Below are 26,493 nucleotides of genomic sequence, written 5' to 3'. Positions count from 1 at the left end.
CTGGCCGCTCCCAGCATCAGCGTACTGCCTCCCCAGGCCCCCTGGTCAGGACTCTTTATTCTCGTTCCAAAAGGAGCCAGATGGGGCAAAATAGTGTCAAGTGCCAAAATGCTACCATGTCTTTCCAGCAGGAGCTGGCAGGTGAATGGGGCCACCTGGCCTAGGAATTCCCTTTCATGCTCATGGGCAGCTCTCTGCATTGTACAAGAACCCCCTGGATGCCTCCTCTAGAGCTGCTGCCAGCTTGACTCATACTGGAGAGATGGAAAGGAGACAGACCTGCTCAGGACTCCGCTACACCCAGAAGCAGTGCTGCCTCACCTTTGTAGGTTAAGTACCATGTATGCCCCGCTACCTTCTCAAAGCAGAGTGGGGCCAGGGGTTGACTGGCCACAAGGTAGGAGGCAGGCCAGACCTAATCACAATTTCATTATTAGTAACTGCACTCAAGAGTACGTTCCTTGGCTTTCCAGGGAGCAGATCCTCTCTGCTCTTCCTACCAACTACAGCAAACACCTCACAGAATCCCAGAATCACAGCCCGGTAGGGAACTTTGGGGAAAGCCTAATACAAATCCCCTCATTTTACACTGAAGCCTCTATGAGTCAAACACTGTGCTGGGCACTAGGACAAAAAGACTATACAATCTAGATGGGGGACTTCCCTAGTGGTCCAGTGGTTAAGACTCTGTGCTCCCAATGCAGGGGGCCTGGGTTCAGGGAACTAGATCCTGCAAGCTGCAACTAAGAGCCCACATGCCACAACTAAAAGATCCCACGTGCTGCAACTAAGACCCTGCCGCAGCCAAATAAATAAATATTAAACAAAAAAAAAAATCTAGGGGCTTCCCTGGTGGCGCAGTGGTTAAGAATCCGCCTGCTAATGCCGGGGACACAGGTTTGAGCCCTGGTCGAGGAAGATCCCACATGCCTCGGAGCAACAAAGCCCGTGCACAACAACTACTGAGCCTGTGCTCTAGAGCCTGTGAGCCACAACTACTGAGCCCACGCTCCTAGAGCCTGTGTTCCGCAACAAGAGAAGCCACTGCAATGAGAAGCCCGTGTGCTGCAACGAAGAGTAGCCCCCACTCGCCGCAACTAGAGAAAGCCCGCGCGCAGTAACGAAGACCCAGCGCAGCCAAAAATAAAATAAATTTTTTAAATAATTAATTAATTAATTTAAGAAAATCTAGATGGGAAAGCAGGGGACAGATGATGCGAAGAAATCTGTCTTAGGTGTCAAATGAAGGGCGGAAATACCTCACTTACCCATTCACCTGTGTGTATCCAACACCTCCAGGGTCTGCTCTGCAGGCCAGCTTGCAGCCGTCACGTGACTGCCAGGGAGAGCTCACTCACAGCACCCCCACCCCCCACCTCTGGGCTCAGCCCACACCCTGAGCAAAGCAGAGGTTTCTTACAGCTTTCCAGAGCTGCTACATGCAGGTGTGCAGAGTGTGCCCTGAATGTGATGAGCCATGGTAAGGAGCGGGTTGGGAGATGAGACATGCTAAGTTTTGCCAGGTAGGCTACGCACCCAATGCGCTGCGTTCATCTGAAGGGAACACCTTGCTAACATCTTTATAAAGGTGTCTTATGGGCTGGCAGTTGCACTTAACCGTCAACCTGGCACATTGACTTGGGTCAGCGGACCCTAAGAAATATCTAAGGAAGAAAACCAGAAGTGAATCCAGTGTGACCAGAGGATACACCAGAAGCAGCCAGCCCCGTGGGCCCAGGCCCTGATGGAGCTCTGCCTGGGGGCCAGATCTGCCCACTGTTGGCCAGGCTCCTGCCCCTCACAGCTCACAGGCTTTCCCTTAACAGTTCTTCCCAAGTAGCACTAGGCTTGCCTTCCCCTCAGCACACTCTCCTCCAAATCCATTCTGCCTAGGCCTTAATTTCCTCATCTGAAAAAAGGAGATAATGAGAGTAACTGGCCTCATATGAAGTTGAGAGGGTTATTACTTCTTTTGTATCCAAAGGGCCATTGTCTTTGGATGAAGATCAGTTGCATTAAGAAGCTTTTGCAGAATGGAGGCAACCAAGGCTGCCCCTCTGTCAGAGGCTCACAGTGCCTCTGGCCACCTTGTTCCTATACCTCCCAGTACTGGGTCTGGATCCTGGCTCTGTGTGCCAGGAAGACATTGATACTCCCCATTCACGGATCTCTCCATAATCTCCAACTTTGGCAGCTTTATCTTGGGAATCTGTCTGCCTGAGGTTTTCTGTTAAGTGGTGTCAGGAAGACTGAGGAGAAAGGCAGAAAACTTCATGAGAGTCAAAGAAGATTGAGGTAAGAACTCACATCCGGGTACTGCCTCGTAGTTTCAAAGCACTTTGATGTGTGATCTGAAAGCAGCCTTTTAAGATAAACAGGACTGATGATATTATTCATTCTACAGATTTTATAACACATGGTCTTAAAGGTGACATGACTCAGTTAAGGCCACGCAACCACAGGAAGAGCCTAGAAGCTAAGACATACTACATGCTACAAGTTCCTATAAAGAAAGTGGAAAGAAACAGGAATAAGAGGTAAGAGAGCAGCCTATATAAAACAGTCAGATGATGTTAGGCCCAACCCAGGATGTTGAAGCTGGGAGATTCCTGTCCTGATGAGCTCAGAGGATTAGTATAGGTTCTCCCACTTCCCCTGAGAAGTAACTGTGAGACACGCTGAGGGTATGTGTGATGACGGTGTGTGTCATCATCTTAGCCACGGACACCTTGAGGGTACAGATTGTGGTCCACATAAAGGCTATGCGGCTCTGGTGCATTGAGGGGGTGTGAAAGGGAGAGAAGCAGAGAAGGGAGAACAAAAAAGTGTGGAGGAAGATTCAGAGAAAGGAAGAGAGCCCTTCCCTTAAGGGAACTCCCAGATACAGAAGTCTAAATAAAGAAGACAGGACACGTCTCTATTAATAAACCCTACGATTATAGTATAGTACACACAGAAATACTGACGTGTCAAGCAGGAGACCAGAAATGACAGAGATTGATGAGAAGAAATATACAAAACAAAAACTTAACAATATAAACAGGAAAACCAAAGTTGCTCTAGAGTCTCTAGACCCTTTGCCTACAGCACTGAAAACACAGCATCCCTGGGGCAGCAGTAGGCTCTGTCCCCAGGAAGGCAGGCAAAGGCAAGCTTGTAGCCCCAGATAATCCCTTCTCTCCTTTGCCACTAGCACTTCTGGGTTCAGGTGACGTCAGCACGTTATGTACCTGTTGGGAGGAGACCTCTGGAAGGGTGAAACCCCAGAAGAGGCTTCAGAGCAGAGTTTACAAACAGCACACTTGGCTGCACCCTCTCCCACCACCTGGGACAGTGACACCCCTCCGTGTTCTGCTGCAAGAAGCTGTTCTCTCCATATTATTGCAAATTATGATACGCCCAAAGAAGTTCGATTAAAGAAAAGAGAGCAGGGACTTCCCTGGTGGCGCAGTGGTTAAGAATCCGCCTGCCAGTGCAGGGGACACGGGCTCGAGCCCTGCTCCGGGAAGATCCCACATGGCGCAGAGCAACTAAGCCCGCGTGCCACAACTACTGAAGCCCGCGTACCTAGAGCCAGTGCTCGGCAACAGAAGAAGCCACTGCAATGAGAAGCCCACGCACTGAAACGAAGAGTAGCCCCTGCTCACCGCAACTAGAGAAAGCCCACACACAGCAACGAAGACCCAATGCAGCCAAAAATAAATAAGTTAATTTTTTAAAAAAGAGAGCATTCATCAACAGATGAATGGATAAACAAACTGTTGTATATCCATACAATGAAATATTATTCAGCCTTTAAAAGGAATGAAATTCTGATACATACTACAACATGGATGAAGCTTGAAAAAAATTATGCTAAGTGAAAGAAGTCAGAAACAAAAGGACAAGTATCGTACAGTTCCACTTACGTGAAGTACCTACTCTGGACACAAATTCATAGAGACAGGAAGTAGCATAGAGGTTGCCCAGGCTTGAGGGGAAAAGTGTATGGGGGTTATTGTTTAATGGGTACAGTTTTTATTTAGGGTGATGAACAAGTTCTTGAAATGGATAGCAGTGATAGTAGCACAACAATGTGAATGTAATTAATGACACTGAATTGTATACTTAAAAATGGTTAAAAAGGATATATTTTACGTTCTGCGTATTTTACCACAATAAAATTTTTTTTTAAAAAAAAAAGAAGACAGGGGCTTCCCTGGTGGCGCAGTGGTTGAGTCCGCCTGCCGATGCAGGGGACACGGGTTTGTGCCCGGGCCCGGGAAGATCCCACATGCCGTGTAGTGGCTGGGCCCATGATCCATGGCCGCTGAGCCCGCGCGTCTGGAGCCTGTGCTCCGCAACGGGCAGTGAGAGGCCCGCGTACCGCAAAAAAAAAAAAAGAAGACAGGAAAGCAAATGGAATAGTGCTGGTACAAACAGGTGAGAAGGGAAGAACAGTCTAGTCCAGGACTGTGGAATCCAGCTGCTGCTGTCACCAGGAGCTCAGCCCCGTCTTGGCAGTGGTGGTGGAGGCCCAGTGGCGCAGAGGTCAGTTATCACAGACTTGCCCAGAGCTGAGAGCCCATGGAGGGCCTAGCACAACATCAAAAACTCAACAGGGGACCTGGCAAGGCTGAGTGGCAAGGCCAGGGGGAGGGGAAGCAGACTGGGGCTTTCTTTCTTTCCTTTTTTTTTTTTTTTTTTTTGCAGTACACGGGCCTCTCACTGTTGTGGCCTCTCCCGTTGCGGAGCACAGGCTCCGGATATGCAGGCTCAGCGGCCATGGCTCACGGGCCCAGCTGCCCCGCGGCATGTGGGATCTTCCCGGACTGGGGCACGAACCCGTGTCCCCTGCATCGGCAGGCGGACTCTCAACCACTGCCCCACCAGGGAAGCCCCTCTTTCCTGTTTTTTTAAATATAAATTTATTTATTTATGGCTGCGTTGGATCTTCGTTGCTGTGCCCGGGCTTTCTCTAGTCGCGGCGAGCGGGAGCTACTCTTTATTGCGGTGCGGGGCTTCTCATTGCGGTGGCTTCTCTTGTTCTGGGGCATGGGCTTTAGGCGTGTAGGCTTCAGTAGTTGTGGCACGTGGGCTTCAGGAGTTGTAGTTCGTGGGCTCTGGAGCGCAGGCTCAGTAGTTGTGGCGCATGGGCTTAGTTTCTCCGCAGCATGTGGGATCTTCCCAGACCTGGGCTCAAACCTGTGTCCCCTGCATTGGCAGGCGGATTCTTAACCACTGTGCCACCAGGGAAGTCCAGACTGGGGCTTTCTGAATACCATGCTCTGTGTGTATGTGGTGTGTGTGTGTGGTGGTGGTGAGGGGGTAGGGGCAGGGATGTAGAAGGGTTGAGGGCAATGTATAAATCACCTTTTAAAGAAGCAGAGAAAAAAGTCAGCTTTCATCTACTCACTCTCCCAAAGTCACCCCATCATCAGCTCAGAGCACATAGGCATCTGCTTAGAACAGGTACAGCTAAGGCCTTCCTGACCCATGATGGAAATACAGGGTCTCCAGTCTTCCTAAGGACCTCATATACGATCTCAGTTGATCCAACAAACTAAGTGGATACTACCACCCTTATTTTACAGAGAAGAAAACTGGTTAAATACCTTGTCTAGGGCCACACACTAAAGCAGAGCCAGAATCCAAACCCGAGTTTGGCAAAGGCCACACTTTTCCCACATTATTGCCTTGAAGGTGCTTTCCAGACACGAGGGTTCTTTTTCTCAGGGACCAGTCACCTTATAAGGTATAGTGCAGTGATCAAAAGTGCAGGCTCTGTGGGCAGGTGGGCCCAAACCCCAGATCCACCATCACTACCTGCTTGACCCTGGGAAAGTTAGTTAATGTCTCTGCTCTTCCATTTTGGCATTGATAAAATGGGGATGATAATAGTAACCCCACTTAAAATATTTCACAAGATTTTGAGATAATTGAATAATCCATGTAAAAGCACACACTGCTGCCACACAGTAAGCACTCAAATATAATTACTGTGGTTATTATTTAACACCATCAATCAGCGCATTTCAACTGTTGGGTCTGGAGTCACTAGAGACCTGCTCACCATCAGAAGGTGAGTGGAGAAGCACTGCAGTATTTCCCTTGCTTCTGCTTAAGGAAGAAATGAACACCTTAAGGGCATCCAGACTAATCTCTTTTCCAGTGTTAGAAACCATTCTCTTCTTACTGCTCCCTAAAGCTCGTACTCTCTCTTATATTAAACTGGGATCTAATTTGTGATCTCCACCATCAAAGTGATTGGCATGCAGTCTCACAATCTTACAACCACCTTTTTAAATAGCTTCTTTTTTTTTTTATCCCCTTTCAACAGTTGAAGAAGTTGAGGCCCAAAGTCCTATAGTTAACTAAAGTCCTATAGTGGTCAAGCCTGGCCATGAACCCAGGTCAGCCTGAATCCAAATCTCCTGTTCTCAGCTATTGTATGAATACTTCTGCATCAGAGAAAGAGGGAAAGTCTACTACATGGTAGAGCGGGAAGTAGGTATGGTTGAATTCCAAATACCTGGATTGGAATCCAAGCTCTGTGACTCTGCACAAGCTCCCTACCAATAGCATCTATCATTTAGTGAGCACTAAGCATTTAATGAGCATTGTCACGTGTCAATCACTGTTCGACTTATTTTCACAAATAAGAAAATTGAGGGGCATTTATGCTCAAAACCACAAAGCTCCTATGTAGAAGAGTCGTGGAGTTTCATTCTCATGCTGCCTGATGCTTTTCTTTTTATCATGTTTCTCAGAGCCTCAGTTTGTTCATCTTTAGATAGGAATCAATATTCACTCCCATTTAAGTCATTCTTCAATAAATGAGTGCTTACTAAGGTCCAGATCTTGTTTTAAGCACAGACATATAGTAATAATAGAAACTGTACATTTTAATGCCTACTTTGTGCCTAGTACTCTTTTGTGTATTACATGAAATTATGAAGATTAATGATTCAAAATGACTAACATGACATCTACTCAATAAATGGTAACAGTTATTATTTTCTTCTATATCACAGCCTTAACCTTTTTAAACTGTCACATTTCCTGTTGTCTTCATTCTTTTCTTTCTTTCCATTTTCTTCCCCTCCACTAGTCTGGAAGTTATATTATTCCTAGTTTTTTAGTGTTAGCCTAGAAATCTTAAGAATCCTAGAATGTATATTTAACTTAAAAACTTCTGAAAATCAATATCTTTAACCTCTTCCCAAACAATACTCGGACCTTAGAACACTTAAACTCTACTTATCTTCCAATTTATATGCTATTGTCACTGGCAAATTTAATTACAGCTTCACTTTATTGCTATAAATTAGACACTGTTATCTTTATTTTCTTTGTGAGTAATATTTAGATTTAGCACCACGTTTACAATTTTCTTTGCTTATCATTCTTTCTTGTACCTTCCTTGTGGGTAATTTTTCTTCTTCTTGAACTGAACTATTTCCCTTAGAAGTTGCTTTTGTGGAAGGCCTATTGGTAGAAACCTGGTTTTGTTTGTCTACAAAGGGCCTTATTTTGCCCTCATTCTTGGAAGATTTTCACTGATGACAGAATATTGTGTTAGCAGTTTTTTGCTTCAGAACTTTGAAGATATTATTCCACTATCTTCTCGCTTTTACTGTTGAGGTTGAAAAATCTGTTGTCAGTCTAATTGTCATTCCCTTGAAGATAATTTATCTTTTGGGTTACTTTAAAATTATCTCTGGTGTTTCGTAGTTTCATTATTGTGTGTCTAATGGTGAATTTTATTTGTCCCTCTTGGGATTCATTAGGCCTCACAAATATAATGATTATACTTCATCAATTCTTTTTTTTTTTTTTTTTACTTCATCAATTCTTGACCACTGCTGCTTTAAACATTGTCATACTCCTATTTTCTCTATTATCTCAGTATGGAGCATTAATTAAGTGTATATCGGGATCTTTTTACTCTATTCCTGGGGTGGGGAAACTATATAACCTGGGCCAAATCTAGCTTGCTGCCTGTTTTTGTAAATAAAGCTTTATTGGCACACAGCCACATCCATTCATTTATATATTGTCTGTGACTGATTTCATGTTTCAACAGCAGAGTTGAGTAGTTATGACAGAGACCATATGGGCCACAAAGCCTAAAATATTTACTATGTGGCCAATCTCTGATCTATTTTCTATGCCCCTATACCTCTTCCACATTTTCCATCTTCATCTCTTCCATCTTCCATTGTCTATAATTACTCAGAAATATCTTACAACTCGTTAATTTTATCTTTAGCTGCAAAATACTACTTTAAGCTATTCACTGAAATTTTAATTTCTTTTATTGTATTTTTTTCATTTTTAGAAGTTCTCTCTGGATATCTGCCTGGTCAATTGAGTTTCCTGTCCCTACATCATTCTTTCAATACCCTCCTATTTCTTTTAACATATTAAATATATTAAAATTTTTTCTATATCCAATAACTCCAATGTCTGCAATTTTTGTGGGTCTGATCTGTGAAGTGTTATTTCTGCTGTTCAACTTCATTGGTAATCAGAGAAATGCCCATTAAGACCACTAAGAGACACTATTTACACCATTCAGTTGGCAAAAATTTGAAAGTCTGATGATACCAGGCCCTTGAGAGGACATGGACCAACAGCATCTCTTACACTTTACTGGTAGAGGCAGAAGCACTACAAACATATTGGGAACAATCTGTCATTATCTTATAAAGCTGAATGTTCACATACTAAGACCTAGCAATTCCCTTCTGAGACTGATACCTAGGAGTGACTTGCAGAGGAAAGCATGAACAGGAAAGTTTGTGGTAGTACTGTTCATTATGGTGAAAAAGGGAGATAGCTTCGCTAATGGAATATTACATAACAGTGAAAATGAATGAACTGCAGCTACACTCAACAGGGATGAATCTTAGTATTATAATATTGAATGAAAATAAGCAAGCCCCAGAAGACTGTACACAGTATATATTTTTAATAAAGAATATGAAGTAAGATTAAATAATATATTTGTTTAGGCATACATATGTTTATCCAAAGAATGGTAAACACAAAATTCTGGATAGTGGTTGGGATGGGTGATGAGGTAGGGGGATAGCATAGAAAGGGATTACAGGTGGATGCAAAATATGGTAGTGATCTCATTTTTGGATTGGGTGGTGAGTTTAGGTGTCTTTAACAGGTTATTAAAATACATTAATAACCTATATAAATAAGTAGCAAAAGAGAGACATACATAAACCAGTGAAGAATATGTATCATGAAACATCCATTTTTGTGCACCAGAGAAATAAAAGGAAGAAAAAGATAGAGCTAGAGATCAGAGAGAGAAGAAAGAAAAATGTTTCCAGTATTTCCGCCAGCAACATTTTTTAATCCGCATGATCAAAGTCATGGATCTTAACCAAAAGTTAAGTTAGCAAGACTCTTTTAGATAAGACTTTCTGTTGTCGACTTCACGGTCTAAAGTTGCCATTTAACAACAGTCAATGTACTGCATTTGACCATGTTAGCTAGTAACATATCAACCAATTTAGAAATTCTGATTTTGGGCGTGGTGAGGGGGTGGGCTGGGCGCGGTGTTGGGTAGACGTGGGGGTAAAGGGAAGCAGGGCAGAGGGCTGGTTTGCATTATTCCTCTAGAGACCAGAGAGCCAGAAGGCGGGAGGGGCACAGAAGGAAGGTGGGAGGGAGAAGTCGGCTGTGACCTGGTCCCCCGCTTTGGGTGGGGAGAGGTGAAAGAGAGGCATTTCATTTCACAATGGAGGGAGACAGCAACTGGGGGCAGAGGCCTAAGCGCCAGTCTCCTCTTGGATCCAAAGTGAAATAGCTCGGGGAGAACCCCCACCCCTTCCCGCCGAGACTTCCTGGGTCCTCTTGCTGCCACCAACCCCACCCAGACAAGGAGCTCTATGCAGGCTCTAGGCGCGGGAGGCCAGCGATGAGCTCCCGAGCCTCCCGCCAGCACGAAATCCCCGGCCCAGCCTCCACACGCTGCCTCGCCTGCCTCTGTACGGTAGGCGGGCGGAGACCCAGGGTAGCAGCTGTGCCGCCGTAGCTCCCCGGGCCTCCCTTTCCGCTCGCTGGGCCGGTCTAGTCCTTGCCCTCGCCCTGGCCCGGGGCGGCCGGGTTCCGAGGTGTCGCAGCTCGGCTCCCAACGCGCCCGGGCCTGGCCACGGCAGCAGCTGGGGCAGCAAATGCCTCGGCCCTTTCCAAGTCTGGCTCTGCACCAAAGCCCGGGAGAAGGCGGGCGCCTCCACCCCTCCGCCCCGCGATTGCTCAGAGGAGGCAGTGACTCACCGCGCCGTCAGGCCCGGCAGCCCCCGATCCTCCCCCAGGACTCTTGTCCTCCCCGTGCCACACCCCGGGGAGGAATCTCCACCTTTCAGCCTCAGGAACCCTTCCAGGTCTCACCCCGCCCTTCACCTAGCCTCCCTAAACACTCAAGAGCTCAACCCTGCGCTTTCAATGACTCAGCCGGCTGCTCAGCACAGTTGATCCTCCAGAGAGCCCTGTCCCGCCGCTGCTGTGACCGCTGGGCGCAGGGCCGAGTTCCCCACTCTGCCCAGCACGCCCGCTTCACGAATGTTGATTATCGGCGGCTGCATGATGTCAGAGGACAGGGACAAATACTGGGGTGCTTCTAGATGTTAGCATCCCAGTGGAAGGGAAGGCTGTGGCAAATCTGAGAGCCTTTGACACAGGACACTATGGTGTGTATGCAGAGTGCATGATCTCTTCAGTCCTCACTCCTCCACACTGGGATGAGGGAGAGGTAAAACTGGAGGGCACCCCACACATGTGGGGAACCTGAGCCCTAGAGTAGAGTGTGACCTGGTCAGGGTACAAGTGGGGACTGTGTGGATTCCCTGCACTCAATTTTTCTCGTCTGTAAAACTGAGGAAGTTGAGTGATAGCCCCTTCCAATCCTGATATAATAGGATTCTAGGATTTGTAACCTTAAACACTGGTTCATCTTGACATCCTCAGGAACACCTCTGAGCTCTAACAGCGTACTTTCACACATGTATAGTGCTTTTAACTTCTCAGAATACTTCTATTTAGATTCTACACTCTCCCCCTAGATTATCTATTAACAGTTCTCATGGTTAGAAACAAATGACAAATGAGGAAACCTCAGTTCAGAGGTTAAGGGGTTTGCTCAAGGTCGCGCTGTTAGCTAGTGGCATGGTCAAGAGTGGAACTCCATTAAGGGGCTCTTTTTAGTGCCTCTAGAGTTCCAGCTTTTTTATCTACTTTGAGCAAACCATTCACACTTGCTGGGTCTCACCCTCCATCTACAGCATGGAGAGAACCCACCCTACCTAAGAAAGAGGGCTCAAATTTTAGATGAGCTGGAGAAAAGGCCTTCCAAACCTCAGAGGAGTCACATGAGTGAGGAGGGGCTTCCCCACTCAAGAATCTTCGTTGTACAAAGTACTTTTACACCCACTGTCTCATATGATTCTTGTAATGATCCTGTAAGGTATTCAGAATTATATTATCTGATATTTTAAGGAGAATGAAAAGGCTGAAGTTTAGCAGTTGGGTGACACCTGCAATGATAACACCCAGTCTGTTATCTTCCTGTGTTATGGCAGGAGTTTCTGGAGTAACTAGTATAATAACAAAGATTCCTCTATTTCATAATGGAAACCAAAGCATCTCCCTCCATCTTCCTCATCTATCTCCCTAAGATGGCCTAGGAAGGAGGAAGGTACAGGGATGAAACCTCCCTAGGAAGGAGGAAAGTGCGAAGGTGAAACCTCCCTGTGGGCCAGGGCACAAAGTGGTGGAAGGCTTCCCCAGAGTCACATAGGGAGGTGGCACCAGCTCGTGGATGAACCCAAGACTTCATGTCCCACCCCTTGAGCCTGCACTGAACAAGTGCCAACATTCTTCAGATAAGCCTATATCCATCATGGTGGTCACCAAGACTCTTTGTCACTCTCAAATGTATAATTGCTGGTTCGTGCAACCTCTAAGAGGCTGACACCTTAGGCTTTCATTCCAAAGCATCCTAACTGTTGAGGGGTGTTGAGCTGCCTACCCAAAGCACAGGGACTTTCTGTCTCCATCATATGCACTTGACCTCGTCTTTGTCCCCAGCCCTACATTTGCTAATTTTGGTGGTGGTGGCAGCCTCTTGCTCTTCCTAACTCCTTTCTCTCTGCCCCTCCTTGATCTAGTCCTCGATGATTATTTAAAAGACAAAAACAAAAACATTTCTTTTCTTTAAAAATATAGCCCAAGATGGGACCTCCCTGGTGGCACAGTGGTTAAGAATCTGCCTGCCAATGCAGGGGACACAGGTTGGATCCCTGGTCCAGGAAGCTCCCACATGCCGTGGAGCAACTAAGCCTTGCGCCACAACTACTGGGTCTGTGCTCTAGAGCCCATGAGCCACAACTACTGAGCCCTTGTGCCATAACTACTGAAGCCTGCACACCCTAGAGCCCACGTGCCACAACTACTGAGCCCGCGTGCCTAGAGCCCATGCTCTGCAACAAGAGAAGCTACCACAATGAGAAGCCCGTGCACCACAACTAGAGAAAGCCCGTGCACAGCAATGAAGACCCAACACAGCCAAAAATAAATAAAAATTTAAAAAATAATTGAAAAAATAATAATTAAAAAATATATGCAGCCCAAGATAAAATATACTAGGCCTCTTCCACACATACCCATTTAAGAGAAAGAAGGCAGGAAAGCCATGTGGTTCTTTCCAACCAGGGGCTAATGTGAGAGCAGGAGGAGCCAGCCTCTCTGCCATTAATGAGTAATTCCACTCACAGGTGTAAAAGCCACTTTACATTACAGGGGCTTGATTTAGGGCGTTCCACATCTTCTTCCAGAGAGCCCGGCCCTTAACGGAGCCTGTGTAAAAGCCACTTTACATTTTTAACTCTCACTTCAAACACAAGTTGGCCTGGACCCTCATGTGGGATCCAGACACACAGAGGGAAAGAATTTTCAAAGGCAATTCAAGAATTCCAAGCTTTCTCCCCTCTCTGATCTCTTCATCCCAGGTTCAAACCCCTGTGCCCCACCCAGGTTGGCTCCAGACTGCCAACTTTCAAGGCAAAGGGTGCAGGCAACAGTATCTTTATTTCCCTTCCAAAATCACATCAACCTTTCGCCTCAGGTTGCCTGCTATATTATTTGATTCCATGGACCTTTTTTTTTTTACGGTATGTGGGCCTCTCACTGTTGTGGCCTCTCCCGCTGCAGAGCACAGGCTCTGGACGCGCAGGCCCAATGGCCATGGCTCACGGGCCCAGCAGCTCCACGGCATGTGGGATCCTCCCGGACCGGGGCACGAACCCGCGTCCCCTGCATCGGCAGGCAGACTCTCAACCACTGCGCCACCAGGGAAGCCCATGGACCATATTTTTAACTGACTTGTGGCCAGTTTCTTAGGATGTAGGAAAATGCTCATGACTTAGTATTGGGTAAGAAAAAATTTGAATCAGAAACTTGATATTCAATGTAGTCCCAATTTTGTTTTAAAAATGTTTAGTCACCTCACCTACATATATAAAAGAATAAAAGAGAATACACCAAAATGTTAACAATTATCTCTGGACTTATGCAAGTCTTACTTATCCCTTAAGAAAAGCATGCAAACCAGAAAGTACGAAAAACAGATTCTGTGAGTGGGTATGCAGGGGATGTTCTGCCTGCTTAGGGTAAGAGAGAGGCAGAGTTGCCTAGGGCTTAGACAGGATAACTAAGGAGCTGAGTAAGAAACAGCCCTGACTTACACTGGGGCACGAGTTAGCTTCCAGTTAGACAAGGGACTTTGGGATTGGCCAGCCTTGCGGAGCTCTGAAGTACAGCTGTTTACAGCAACAGGTGCATGAGATAAGCTGAGTAAGTTAACAGGAGAACGTGCACTTCACCAATCTGAATACAGCTGGGATCCTGGGTTGCCTCATGTATTTATGCCAATGGTCTGACCTGTTTGTGCCCAAAACACTAGTGAGAGAAGTGAAAAGGGAATTACCGCCATTGCCAGGGTTCTAAGATGGAGCCCCAGCCCTCCTCCCCGCCTTGTAGTGGCCAGGTAAAGTTATACAGAGGCAGCCCCAGGGAGCCTCAAAATCTCCCAGCAGGGGTCCGAGGAAAAGGAAACAGGTGAAGTGGGGACAGCTTCCTCAGACAGGCTTAACAAATCCTGGAGGCCAAGTCCCTAAGCAAAGTCTCCTGGGGCACTGGCTACTGTTTCTTTTCACAACCCAGTCACCAACCTCCCAGGAAGATCCCCCGGTCTCTGCCACCAAGCCCAGCTGAGCTGTTACCCCCTCCTAGGTGCCCTTGCCTCCACCCTTAGAAGTTTTGCTTTCCCCATTCTAGGTCTGCAAATTCAAATGCCTACACAGACCAGGCAGGCACAGAAATGAGTGAAGCAGGCTGAGCATTAGGCAGTAGGCAGCAGGGAGAGGAGGAGTCTGTGGCAAACTAGCAAGCATATGCATGTCTGAATGGGGCGGCAGTTACTTAGTTCCTGCTAACTGTTGCCATGGAAAAAAGGCAGGATTTTTGTCAGACTTCCACTTTTGGAGAAGAGGCAAGAAATCTGGATTTCTATGGAAAATCTTATTTTTAAAATTTGCTAACCAACTCTAAGTAATCTGCAGGGTTGTTTGGGTATGAGGAGAATTGGGAGTTAGAACATCCCTTCAGTAAACTTAGGCCAGACTATTCATTTTGCACCTGAACAAACAGCAGCCCCAATCTATCCCCAAAGTGACAGAGCAACTTTAAGGGTTCAAATTCCACATCTCACAACTTCTAATCTAGAACTCGTTTCTCTAGACCACCCTGCTCGTCACTAGGAGTCCTTCGCAATTATTCAGCATGAGATGATGAAGTGTTGAACAGGGATGGTGACCCTGGGAAGAAGAAACGTAAACTCTGCTGTGATCTTGACTCTAGTTTACAGAAACATTTCTATTTGTTTATTCAGTCATTCATCCATCCAACGTTTACTGATGATCATTCCTTGAACCAAGAGCTGTGCTAAACACTGGCTAAACAGAGCTAACAAAGGCACTACTCCTCCCTTCAAGCAGCTCATAGGCTGTGTGTGAGCCCGGCTGATGCTGTAGCCAGAGCCACAAAAGTTGACACGTCCCGGAAACCACACTGCCATAGGCCTGCTCACACGAACTTGGTTAATACTCACATGCTCACTTCTTCTGAAAGCATCTCCTGTCACTGGATGCCTTCCCTGAGAGACTGGGAGGGGGCTGGAGAATCTCCTCCGCTCCAAGAGAGCCCGGAGCACTTAAGTAATCCATAGGAAGCAGGAGCAAGAACCCACCCTCTCACTGCCAAGCCCCTTCCAGCGCAGGAAGGGCAAGTTCTGGTTCATGCATTACCTTGGCCAAGCTGCCACTTCATACCAGCTAAAGTTTGTGTGGGTGTGTAGTGGGCAGAGAGGAGGAGATCCCAGACTGGGACTCTCCGGCCTGTTTATTTTTTAATATTTATATATTTATTCATTTATTTTTTGCTGCGTTGGGTCTTTGTTGCTGTGCGCAGGCTTTCTCTAGTTGCAGTGAGCGGGGGCTACTCTTTGTTGTGGTGCGTGGGCTTCTCATGGCGGTGGCTTCTCTTGTGGAGCACGGGATGTAGGCTCATGGGCTTCAGTAGTTGTGGCTCGCGGGCTCTAGAGCACAGGCTCAGTAGTTGTGGCGCACGGGCTTAGTTGCTCTGTGGCATGTGGGATCTTCCTGGACCAGGGCTCGAACCCGTGTCCCCTGCCTTGGCCGGTGGATTCTTAACCACTGCGCCACCAGGGAAGTCCCCCGGCCTGTTTATTAAGTAGCCTGCTTGAGTCCAGTGGCAGCTGGCAGATGATCTGCATGATAGCAATGGCATCCTTGGGCCACAGCTTCTACAACCAAGTAGAGCACCGTCACCCAGTCTGGCTCCCTGCATCAACAAGAGATTTCCCGGCATGGCTCTTACAGTATACCTCCCGGGGGAGGAATGCAAGCCAGGAGCAAATAAGGTGAGGTGACTGTAGCTTTCCACCTGCCACTCTGCCTTATTTTGCCAGAACTCTTGCTGTGCAAGGATCGAGCACAATCTTGGAACTGGCACTGAGAGGGTAACCTGCCATGCGGAAGCGATGGAGTCCGCAGTCAGTCCCTAAAGCCCTTTGGTGGAAAGTTGCAGGAAGCTGGGGCCTTCTGGGCCTTTCAGTTACCTGGAGACAATGGACTATGACCCTTTTATAAAGGTACTCAGCCCAAAAGTTAGCAGGGAGCAGGTGGGCAGGCTGTGGGATCCACGGAGAAGGAAGGGAGAACTGGAGGGATGGAAGAGGAAAAACTGAAATTCAACGAGGACCTACTATGGGCCAGGTCCTCAGAACACGTAGCACTCTTTGTTAATATGTTATCCTCTTTTTTCAGAGAAAGTTGAGTCCAGTCACGGAAAAACTTGTCCATGGTCACAAGGATGGCAAGGCAGACTTGAACCCAGTTCCGTTTGACTCTCCCAAATCTGGGATTGGGAAGGCTGTCTGGGTGATTGAAGACAGAGGGCATTGCTATAGAGAAGGGCATGCGAAGAGATTCAGGATTTGGTAAACTCTGGATCCTGGGGCTGGAAACCCAATGGAAATTAGCATTATTTTCTCTAGGGACAGAGGAGCTTGGCATCCTATTTCCTGTTCCATTAAGTGTATTTTCCAGTGTTTGGGAAATCTCCTTTCACCTGCTCCCTTCACAGGGCTAAGTGTCTTAGGTCAGATGTACAGGACAGGAGACACAGATGGATATAGGGCCATACTTGCCTTTAGACTCCTTCATGTTGAGGGACTGTTCCTAATGTCTCCCATCAAAGTAGAGTTGAGTAGGGATCAGAGGCACACCCAGAGGGTTACCCCAGTTATTTCAGTGGCCCATCCTCCAACAGTTAGAATATTACCCTTTTCCCTCTGACCATGGGAAGCCCAGGAGTGCAGAAGATACTAAAACAAAATCCACTCAATGATTTTTTTAATTGAGCACTTACTATATGCCACATACTATTTTAGGTGGGATACATAAGTGAACAAAAAGACTAAGATCTTTGCCCTCATGGAGCATACATTACAGCAGGATCAATGTAAAATATCTTTTTTTTTGGTGAGTCTTGGTTACTAGAAAGGGTCTTAGTGTCAGACAGGCCTGGGTCAAATATCAGCCTAGCCCTAACTTAGCTTACTGAGTGTTAGCTTTCTTATCTATAAAATGAAACAATGACACATTGTAGGGATGTTGTAAGGATAAAAGATAACGCACATAAAATGCCTGGCATAGAGCAGAGTTCAAAAATGGTATTCTTATTTCTCCAGGCCCACCTGAACATGCAGACTCTGGGACAACTCACATGCTCTCTTCTTCAGGGGCTGCATTGCAGGGCATCATCTCCATGATGTCCTTAGTGACAGTCCAGTGTGGTAAAGAGCATACTTGGGTTTGCATCTACCTGAGGTCCAGGATTTCCCCTCTAGAAACATCTGCTCCCACCCATAGGCCCTGTTGAAGGGATAGACCTGGGTGGTCATGATTTGATTACTCCACCCTCTCCTCAAGCAGGCCACGGATAATTAGCAGGGGTGGACATTGGACGTGAGCTGGAAATCAGCATCTCTTGACATTTGGATGGAGAAACTGAGTTAATTTACTTTGGAGAGCTAAGCAGGAAGGTCATATCAATTTGGAGATCGAACCTGTTGCTTGGTGAACCACAATGGGTGCTGCGCATGTGGACCAGGAGGCAGAGAAGAGAGTGCTAGCAGCTCCAGAGAAAAGACGCGGTCCACCGGGTGCTGCACTGCCTGCTGCTAATCCTGTGATATTTCTGTGTAACCTCCTAAAGCCCCCTTTTACTTGTGCTTCTTTGGGTTGGTTCTGTTCTGCAAACAGATGATGTCTAAGACAAATCCAGTACCTGTCTCAGAAGGTGGTTATTGTGACATAATTTGAAATCAGCGTATTTAGTCGACATTCAATAAATGCTGTCGAATCTCTCCCTGTTCTTGTCAACCACTCAGTCATTCAGCAATGGAAAGAGGAAATTCAGAAATGGCCTACACTTGGGTTGGACCTCAGCCTGTGTTTTATGAACATCTTTACTAATCTGTAAAATGAAGATAATACTAGTATTACTTTATTGTCTGCTAAGGATATTAAATGATGGGACTTCCCTGGTGGCGCAGTGGTTAAGAATCCACCTGCCAATGCAGGGGACACAGGTTCGAGCCCTGGTTCAGGAAGCTCCCACATGCCGTGGAGCAACTAAGTGCCTGAGCCACAACTATAGAGCCTGCGCTCTAGAGCCCGTGAGCCACAACTACTGAAGCCCACGTGCTTAGAGTCCGTGCTCCGCAACAAAGAGTAGCCACCACAATGAGAAGCCTGCGCACAGCAACTAGAAAAAGCCCGTGCACAGCAACGAAGACCCAACGCAGCCAAAATAAATAAATAAATTTTTAAAAAAGAATATTAAATGAGATAATCCAAATTTAATACCTAGCACATAATGGATGTTAGCTCAGACTATTACTTCTACTGTTGGTATTATTTAAGATGCAACAAGTGTTGTTTTAGATCTTGATCTAGGCAAGGAGAGAAGACACGGTAAGAGCAGAATCTGGAGTGGACAGTGAGAGATCAGAGAAGGATGTGCTGGCAAGTGGCGTCAAACGACTGGGCAGTAGAGGGGACTGAAATGCGAACCGGAAAATGAGAAGGGGGCCACTGGAATAATAAGCCTTACATACATCCAGCACTTCAGCGTTTACCCAATGCTGTCATCCACTGTATCTGATTTGTCCATCACAACACTCTATAGGGTAGATAAGGAAAGGTGATATTATATACACGTTATAGATGGGAAAACTGAGGTTCAATAAAGATGTGTATAACATGTATCAACTGAATCTAAATCCACTCTTTTATCCTTCAATATCACAAGTAGGGTGGAAGGGCTGAAATGAGACGTAAGGATTGGAGGAGAAACTGGAGGGTTTCTCTTGAAGTTTATTTTCATTCCGAGGTTCCATTCAGATGGAACTCTGCACATCCCGGCAACAGAACGTCTCTGCCCCATCAGATTCTGAGAACATAAGCAGGGGGTTACAAAGTCAGATGACACTGGGATGCCAGCCCAAGGACTGGGTATACCAGGCTGCAGAAACACCCAGCTCCAGCACCAGGCCCTGGCCCAGAACGCAAAGGACAAGGGCAAGTCCTTCATCATCAGGCCACAGGCTCACTGGTAACACAGAGGTGCCTCTCCCAGCTCAATCCTTCATGGAATCTAGGCCTTATCTTCCTGAGTTCGGGGGTTAAAGGTATTCTCCAAGAACACAAATGCAAGTTCTCTGGAACACTGCTACAATCAGAGTTTGCTGTGGGCGCCCAGGCTCACGATACTTGTCCTTGAGCTGAAAGTAGGTGATTTTTAGTCCTTCCCTGCCTTCCGGACGCCACTTCTCTCCAAATACTAACACAGCGCCTGGCACACAGTTTGTGCTTACTTTGTGTTTGTTGAATGAACAAATAAATAAATAAACGAGCAAATGAGTGACAGATTGGCTCTGGCAATAAAATCGATCTGTGCTGTCCCATTACAGTGGCTCAACCTTGCTGATTCTTAGCCCCAAAATCAGAGCTCCCAGCCCACCTGGGTTAGTCAGCTGCCACGGAAGAAGTGAAGGTCAGAGTGCTTCCCCTCCACACTCCTTCCGAGAGGCCACATCCTGAGAAAACGGCTGGGCTGGGGACACCCAGGCAGAAGGAGGTCCTTTTCCAGGACTTCTGCTTCCCCTCTCCATTATCCTGCCTCTCCCAGCTCAAGGCCCAGCTGCCTGGGAGGGGCTGTGGAAGAAAACCAGGTCCATCAGGAGATACACAGTGATAAGGGTGGTGCCGAAAGTGCTTCTCCTTTGCATATTCTCTAGTCCTAATGACCTTAATTGTTAATAATAGCAATCACAGCACAGCACTTTTATGGTTTCTAGCATCTTTCTTCCAAAAAGCTTCTAGCACATGACCTCATCGTGTCACACGTCATCCTAAGAGGGGCTGGAATAATTCTCCCAGTTACGTGGGTAGAGAAATCGGGTACCAACGTGGTTTGGTGTTGATCTGGCTCATGCAGTGATGCACTGAGGGGCTCAGGGGCCCAGTCACCGACTTGAAGTGGGGAGAACTGGGCTTGGTCTCCAACTAGTCTGGTGTCCTTGGGCAAGTCTCTAGTTTTCAGTTTTCTCACTTGCGATAAAGGGAAATTGGACCATTTCTCCAACTCTATCCATCTCAAATGCCTGGCTCAATAAAATGAGCTACCCCCCAGCCCAAAGCCTGGTGACTGACCTCCCCTGTACCAAGGTCAGAAAGCCCCTGGAAGTTTGGATGCCGGCTCTGCCTATCCTAGCATCCTAACAGATGTCCTATGAGTGCTCCCCACAAAGAAGGTTGTAGTACAGGCAGGCGAGAAAACATCAAAATTCACCCTAATGGTCCATGAGCACCAGGAGAGTAGGCAGGCAGCAGGCTGCTGCTGAGGCCAGATGCCATCCTGCTTGAGACCCAGGTGCTGGCTCAGACAGAGGGCTGGAGGCATTTCAGCAGGAGGGAGCAGACAGCCTCCCTCACCTGCCAGAGCATCCGGCTCTCCACGACGGCTGAGTGTCCTCAGCCAGATGCAGCAGCACAACCCTTCCTCCCATCTACCCCCACCCCCATCTTCTCCTTCATCAAAGCTATTTTCTCTCCTCATTCAAATCCTGTTTGGCAATCACCTCCCCCAAGAATAATTTTCAGGTGAGCCCTGCCAAATTCTGGTCCCCACATTCCCTCTAATACCCCTTCAGCTCCCGTATCACTGTGCCAGATGAGGCTTCAAGTGTGTGTCCCCGCTGTTGTCTGCCACTGGAGGGGGGAAACATTAGATGGATATTTCCTATTTCTTCCTTTCTTAGTTTCCTCCATTCTCAATTCCCAAGATATGAAGCAGGGCATTCAGGGCACAGGAATAGTGGACTACAGATGGGCAGCACTCTCCTCTCTACCCACGGGCAGCTGCCCTGGCCAGTTACCAGAAATGCTAATGCTGAAATCTCAACCAAAGTCTGGACAAGGGCTCGGCCAATGTGTCTACCTCCAGGACCAAAAGTCTGGATTGAGAGAGAGGTAGGACAGACCGGCCTAGCAACTGGTGGCTTTACCCAAATTTCTCCAAACCCAATCCATTGTTCAGATGAAAATCTCATCTCTCCATCCCATGGCACTGACTGTAGTTCCTGATTTCCAATATCTAATAATATTAATATTATGTTGAATCATATTAAATTGCCTTTTATAGGTTAAAAGCGGTTGCAAACTGGCAATTTCATATGGTTGGACCTAATAACTCTTTGTGGGGGGGATCATTTTCCTTAGGAGATAGTATACTACCTGAAGGCTTGGATTTCTGTATCTCTAGCTAATCTTTCTTTCTCTAGCTTAGGACATAGCAGAATCGTGGCCTTAGAAGGTGTTGAGTAGGTACTCAATTGAACTTACAGACAGGTGGAGATGGGGACTCTGAGAACCTGTTCTAGTCCCAAAACTTGAGGGTGTGGCTGTCCACAAGGCAGATCTTTTTAGGTCTCCTTATGTCTGGTCATCCTGGGAAGAAGGATGGAACTTAGCTACAGGCTGTTACATTGTGCTAGACTACGATAAAGAGCTTGGTTTGGGTGTTGAGAGTTTTGCCTCTTTGTAGAAAAAGAGAATCTTGAATCAGAAATGCCTTTTTGGGACTTCCCTGGTGGTGCGGTGGTTAAGAATCCGCCTGCCAATGCAGGAGACACGGGTTTGAGCCCTGGTCCGGGAAGATCCCACATGCCTCGGAGCAACTAAGCCTGTGTGCCACAACTACTGAGCCTGCGCTCTAGAGCCCTCGAGCCACAACTACTGAAGCCCACGTGCCTAGAGCCCGTGCTCCGCAACAAGAGAAGCCACGGTGATGAGAAGCCCACGAACCACAACGAAGAGTAGCCCCTGCTCACCACAACGAGATAAAGCACGCACGCAGCAACAAAGACCTAACGCAGCCAAAAACATAAAAAATAATAAATAAAAAAAAAAAAAAAAAAAAAGAAATGCCTATTTGTCCAAGCTTGGTTTCAATTTATAGTGGGGGAGACGAAGGCCCAGAGACATCACCTGACTCTGTCAAGGTCACACAGTAGTCAAAAGCCCAGATCACCAGTTTTCTTTTTTTTAAAATAAATTTATTTTATTCATTTTATTTATTTATTGGCTGCATTGGGTCTTCATTGCTGTGCGTGGGCTTTCTCTAGTAGTGGGGGCCACACTTCGTTGTGGCATGCGGGCTTCTCATTGCGGTGGCTTCTCTTACTGTGGAGCACAGGCTCTAGGCGCGTGGGCTTCAGTAGTTATGGCACACGGGCTCAGTAGTTGTAGCTCACAGGCTCTAGAGCACAGGCTCAGTAGTTGTGGCTGGCTCAAGGGCTTAGTTGCTCCATGGCATGTGGGATCTTCCCGGACCAGGGCTCGAACCGGTGCTCCCTGCATTGGCAGGCGGATTCTTTTTTTTTTTTTTTTTTTTTATTTTTTTTTGCGGTACATGGGCCTCTCACTGTTGTGGCCTCTCCCGTTGCGGAGCACAGGCTCCGGACACGCAGGCTCAGCGGCATGGCTCACGGGCCCAGCCACTCCGCGGCATGTGGGATCTTCCCGGACCGGGGCATGAACCCGTGTCCCCTGCATCGGCAGGTGGACTCTCAACCACTGCGCCACCAGGGAAGTCCCATGATCACCAGTTTTCTGACTCCCAGTCCCATGTTCTTCTGGCAGGCCTGGCAGCGCGTGAGAACAAACTCCTCCCTGTCTGCCCCCTTTCAACTTCCTGGCTTCTGCTCTTTCAGCCTCCCTCAGCAAGACAGAAGGTGAATTGACTAAAGGATCAAGAGCCCTCTGCTACATGAAAAAAACACTGAGTCACACAGAGCCTTAGTCCCAAGCTTTTCAGGGAGAAAAGAGAGGGGGAGAGAGAGATACACCTCCTGGAAACCTGATATCTCTCCAGAGCTAGCACCAGGCTGAAAAGGCAGTGGTGGACAGCACAGTAATTTGGGTCAGTGACAGTGCAGCTGCTATGCAGGCTCCAGCAAGGGAGGACCTAGGAGCCCTTGCTTAGCCCACACATGAAGGCTCAGGGCAGGCACAGCTGGCTTCTCTCAGGAGCACCTCATTATAGAATTCAGAAGGGATGTGAAAGGTTGGTCAGAAACAACTTTTGGACTGTTGGTGGATTCCTCCTCTTACAATTGGGGACCCTCCTCAGAAGGCAGGTGGGTGATTCTGGAAGCCCTCAAACCGCAGGCTTCCTCAGCTGGCCCATGGCATTGTGGGGAAGTGCCTGCTTCCACCCATTGCTCCTGGCCCGCCCAGCTGCCCAGCCCATTGTGCCCCAGCCACTCCCACCCAGAAAGAAAAGCCTGATGTTGACAGCAGTGAGAGTGAAAACAAAGACTCCCCAGGGAGGGTGGTGAGCGAGCTGGGGTGGGGGGGGGTGCTAGAGAGCTCAGAAAATATGCCCCGTTTGGTCAGTCGGTCCGGAGTCAGGGCAATGAGTGAGGGCAGTCTAGGAATCTGGGAGTCCTTCCTAGCATGTACTTCTCTCCATACCTTGGTATTAGGAAACATTTCAAATTTGAAACGTTGAAAAAAATAGTACAATAAACAACTCCATACCCTTCACTTAGATTCACCAATTGTTAGCATCTTGTATGCCCTCTCTTGAGGTATATATATACATTTTTTGCTGAACCATTTGAAAACCACTTGCAGACACTGTGCCCTTGAATACTTTTTCATAAAGATATTCTCCTATAAAACCATTGTCATGACCACTAGCACACCTTTAAAGATTAACAAAAATTACATGTCATCTAATATCTATATTAAAAATTTCCCAATTGTCCCAGAATGTCTTTTATGGTCTTTTTTTTTTTTTTTGACCCAAGATCCAATTAAGGTTTCTGCATTGCATTTGGCTATAATATCTCTTTAGTTTCTTTAAATCTAGACTGGTTTCCACCTCCCCACCCTTTTCCCCAAACACATAATTTTAATGTTATTTTTTAATGAATTCACTTTTTTGAAGTCTCAGTTATCATGTAGGATGGCTCTCATTCTACCCCAGCAGACGCTTTTTTTGCTTTTTTTTTGTTTTTTGGTTGATAACATCCAGAGATGCCTGCTTTATTTCTTACTAGGTGATGGCGTTTCAGGCTGATGACATCAAATAAGTCTAATTACCAACTAATTTTGTACCTCTGAACACCTATGAGATTAGCTAAAACACTACCCCCCCCCAAAAAAAACTGACCATACTAAGTGCTTGTAAGGATGTAGAACAAATGGAATTCTCATGCAGTGTTGGTTCAAAATGGTGCAGCCACTTTGGAAAACAGTCTGGCAGGTTCTTATAAATTATATCCCTAAAGAAGTGAACGATGTTCTCACAAAAACCTGAATCCAATGTTTATAGCGAATTTATTCACAATCTCCAAAAATCTGGACACAACCCAAATGTCCTTCAACTAGGGAATGGATAAACAACCTGAAACAATGGACCACTACTCAGTAATAAAAAGGAACACACTCCTGAGACACACAAGAACATGGGAACCTCTGAACTGTGTCATGCTGAGTGCAAGTCAGACACAAAAGACCACATCCTGTGCAATTCCATCGATAGGACATTCGGGAAAGGCAAACACCGTGGTTCAGTATCTCATGGCGGTGCTGATTATATGATGATCACTTTTGTCCAAACTCATAGAACTGGACACCAAAAAGTGTGACTTTTACCACACAGGAATGGTTAAAAAGTGAATAAATTTGTTAGAAGGGTATTTAAAGAAAAATATTGTAAGGCTATTACAAATATGTCTTAAAGAATCACCTTGTGCACATATCTTTTTGTATTTGTGAATGTGCATTTTCTGGATGAATTTCTAGAAATAGGATTGCTGGGTAAATGCATATGTTGTTTTGTTAGATGTTGCTAACTTGCTCTCCATAGGGGCCGTACTAATTTGTACCCCTGACATTGATTTTGCAACCTAGGTGGAAGATCATAGCAAGATGCTAGGAAGTGTTCTGAGCTGAGAGTTACCCTGAGCTTACCTGAGAGTCCTTAAGCTCCCCACCAATAAACACAATACCCCAAGCTCCCTCTGCCCTAGCGATCCGGCAAGAAGGCAAAAGCAAAGGAATCTCACTGATTTCATTGCTGTCCATCTCCCTGAGTTATCCCAAAGATTTTTCTACTTAACTTGGGAAAACAGAGCAGAGAGAAATGATGAGGCAGAAGGCTGTAGCCAGAGAAGAACTAGAGTGAGGAGAGTCCAAATAGAGGGAGGGACCCTCGGCCCTTGACACTTACGTTCTCACCTCCCTTTTCTCTCCTTTGGCGTCTCTGCTACCCCCTCTCCCAACGCAAATTGCCTCCAAAAGCTCCTCCCCTGACTGGGAGTCCTTGGCTCTGGTTCTAACTAGGTCCTGCCTGGTTTCCCTCCTCAGCCCGCGTTTATGTGGGCTGAACACAGAGGACTGGCTTAAGGTGGAGGCAGAAGTCCCTGTCATTTCTGTTTTAACACGTGCAGAGGAAATAAGTCAGTGGAACAAGAATGGCTCATACAAGGGAAAGAGGAAAGAGGAGACAAAGAGAGATGCTGGGAGAGGAAGCAGAGTACAAAACATTCCACGCAACCCTTTTGGACTCCAGCCCCGGGGGGGGGGGGCCAGCTTTATTCCTCTGACCCATTCTACAGAAGGGGGAAATGAGTGGGGAAAGGATGTCATCCCAGTTGACTCTGCCCAGATGTTCTCCTTCCTTGTGACCCAGAGACCTGGCCTTTCTCATCCCTCCCTCCTTCTCACCTCTACCCACCAAATAGCAATCAGAGATGACAGAAGTCAATGCATGCATGTCTGAGGAGCAAGGAACTGGCTGGGAAGAGAGCCCTATCTCAGGGTAGGCTGGGGGGAAGAGGTCAGAGGGCAGGAAGAATTACTCTGGGAAGGCAGCGAGGCCTAGGGTAGGGCATTCCTCTTCAAAGTCAAACCAAATACCTGTGTCAACCTAAGCCAAACGTGATTCTTAAGGTCCTGGGACCAAGAATGAACAACCTCCTTTCCTCCCTCCAAGGCTTTGGTGTATCTGGAATGGGCAGGCCTTATCCCTCTCTCTGGGTGCTGGGTCCAAGGCCAGGATAATAGAAAAAAAGAGAAAAGGGCTCATGGGGGTTGCTGAGAGAAGTTAAATTCTTGAATAAGAGGCAGTTTCCTGTGTAATATTTGAATTGCTGGGTCGGTGTTGGGCTGAGTGGCCCAGGACCCCTCTCCTTTTCAAGAGGCTGCGGTCAGAGTGGGAAAGAGTAAGGCTCCCCCTTCCCATTGCTCAGGGACCTCTGCCCCTCCCCCACACCAT

General features: G+C 46.9%; 1 protein-coding gene across 8 annotated transcripts in view; it reads right to left on the bottom strand.

Moving 5' to 3' along the window:
• ATP2B4 (ATPase plasma membrane Ca2+ transporting 4) overlaps positions 1–26,493 on the bottom strand; it is a 104,421-nt gene that overhangs the window by 74,630 nt on the left and 3,298 nt on the right. The window lies entirely within an intron of this gene.

The sequence above is a fragment of the Lagenorhynchus albirostris genome, chromosome 2, assembly GCF_949774975.1.
Source record: "Lagenorhynchus albirostris chromosome 2, mLagAlb1.1, whole genome shotgun sequence".
In the NCBI taxonomy this organism is placed as follows: domain Eukaryota; kingdom Metazoa; phylum Chordata; class Mammalia; order Artiodactyla; family Delphinidae; genus Lagenorhynchus; species Lagenorhynchus albirostris.
This window is presented reverse-complemented; position numbering and strand designations above follow the sequence as displayed.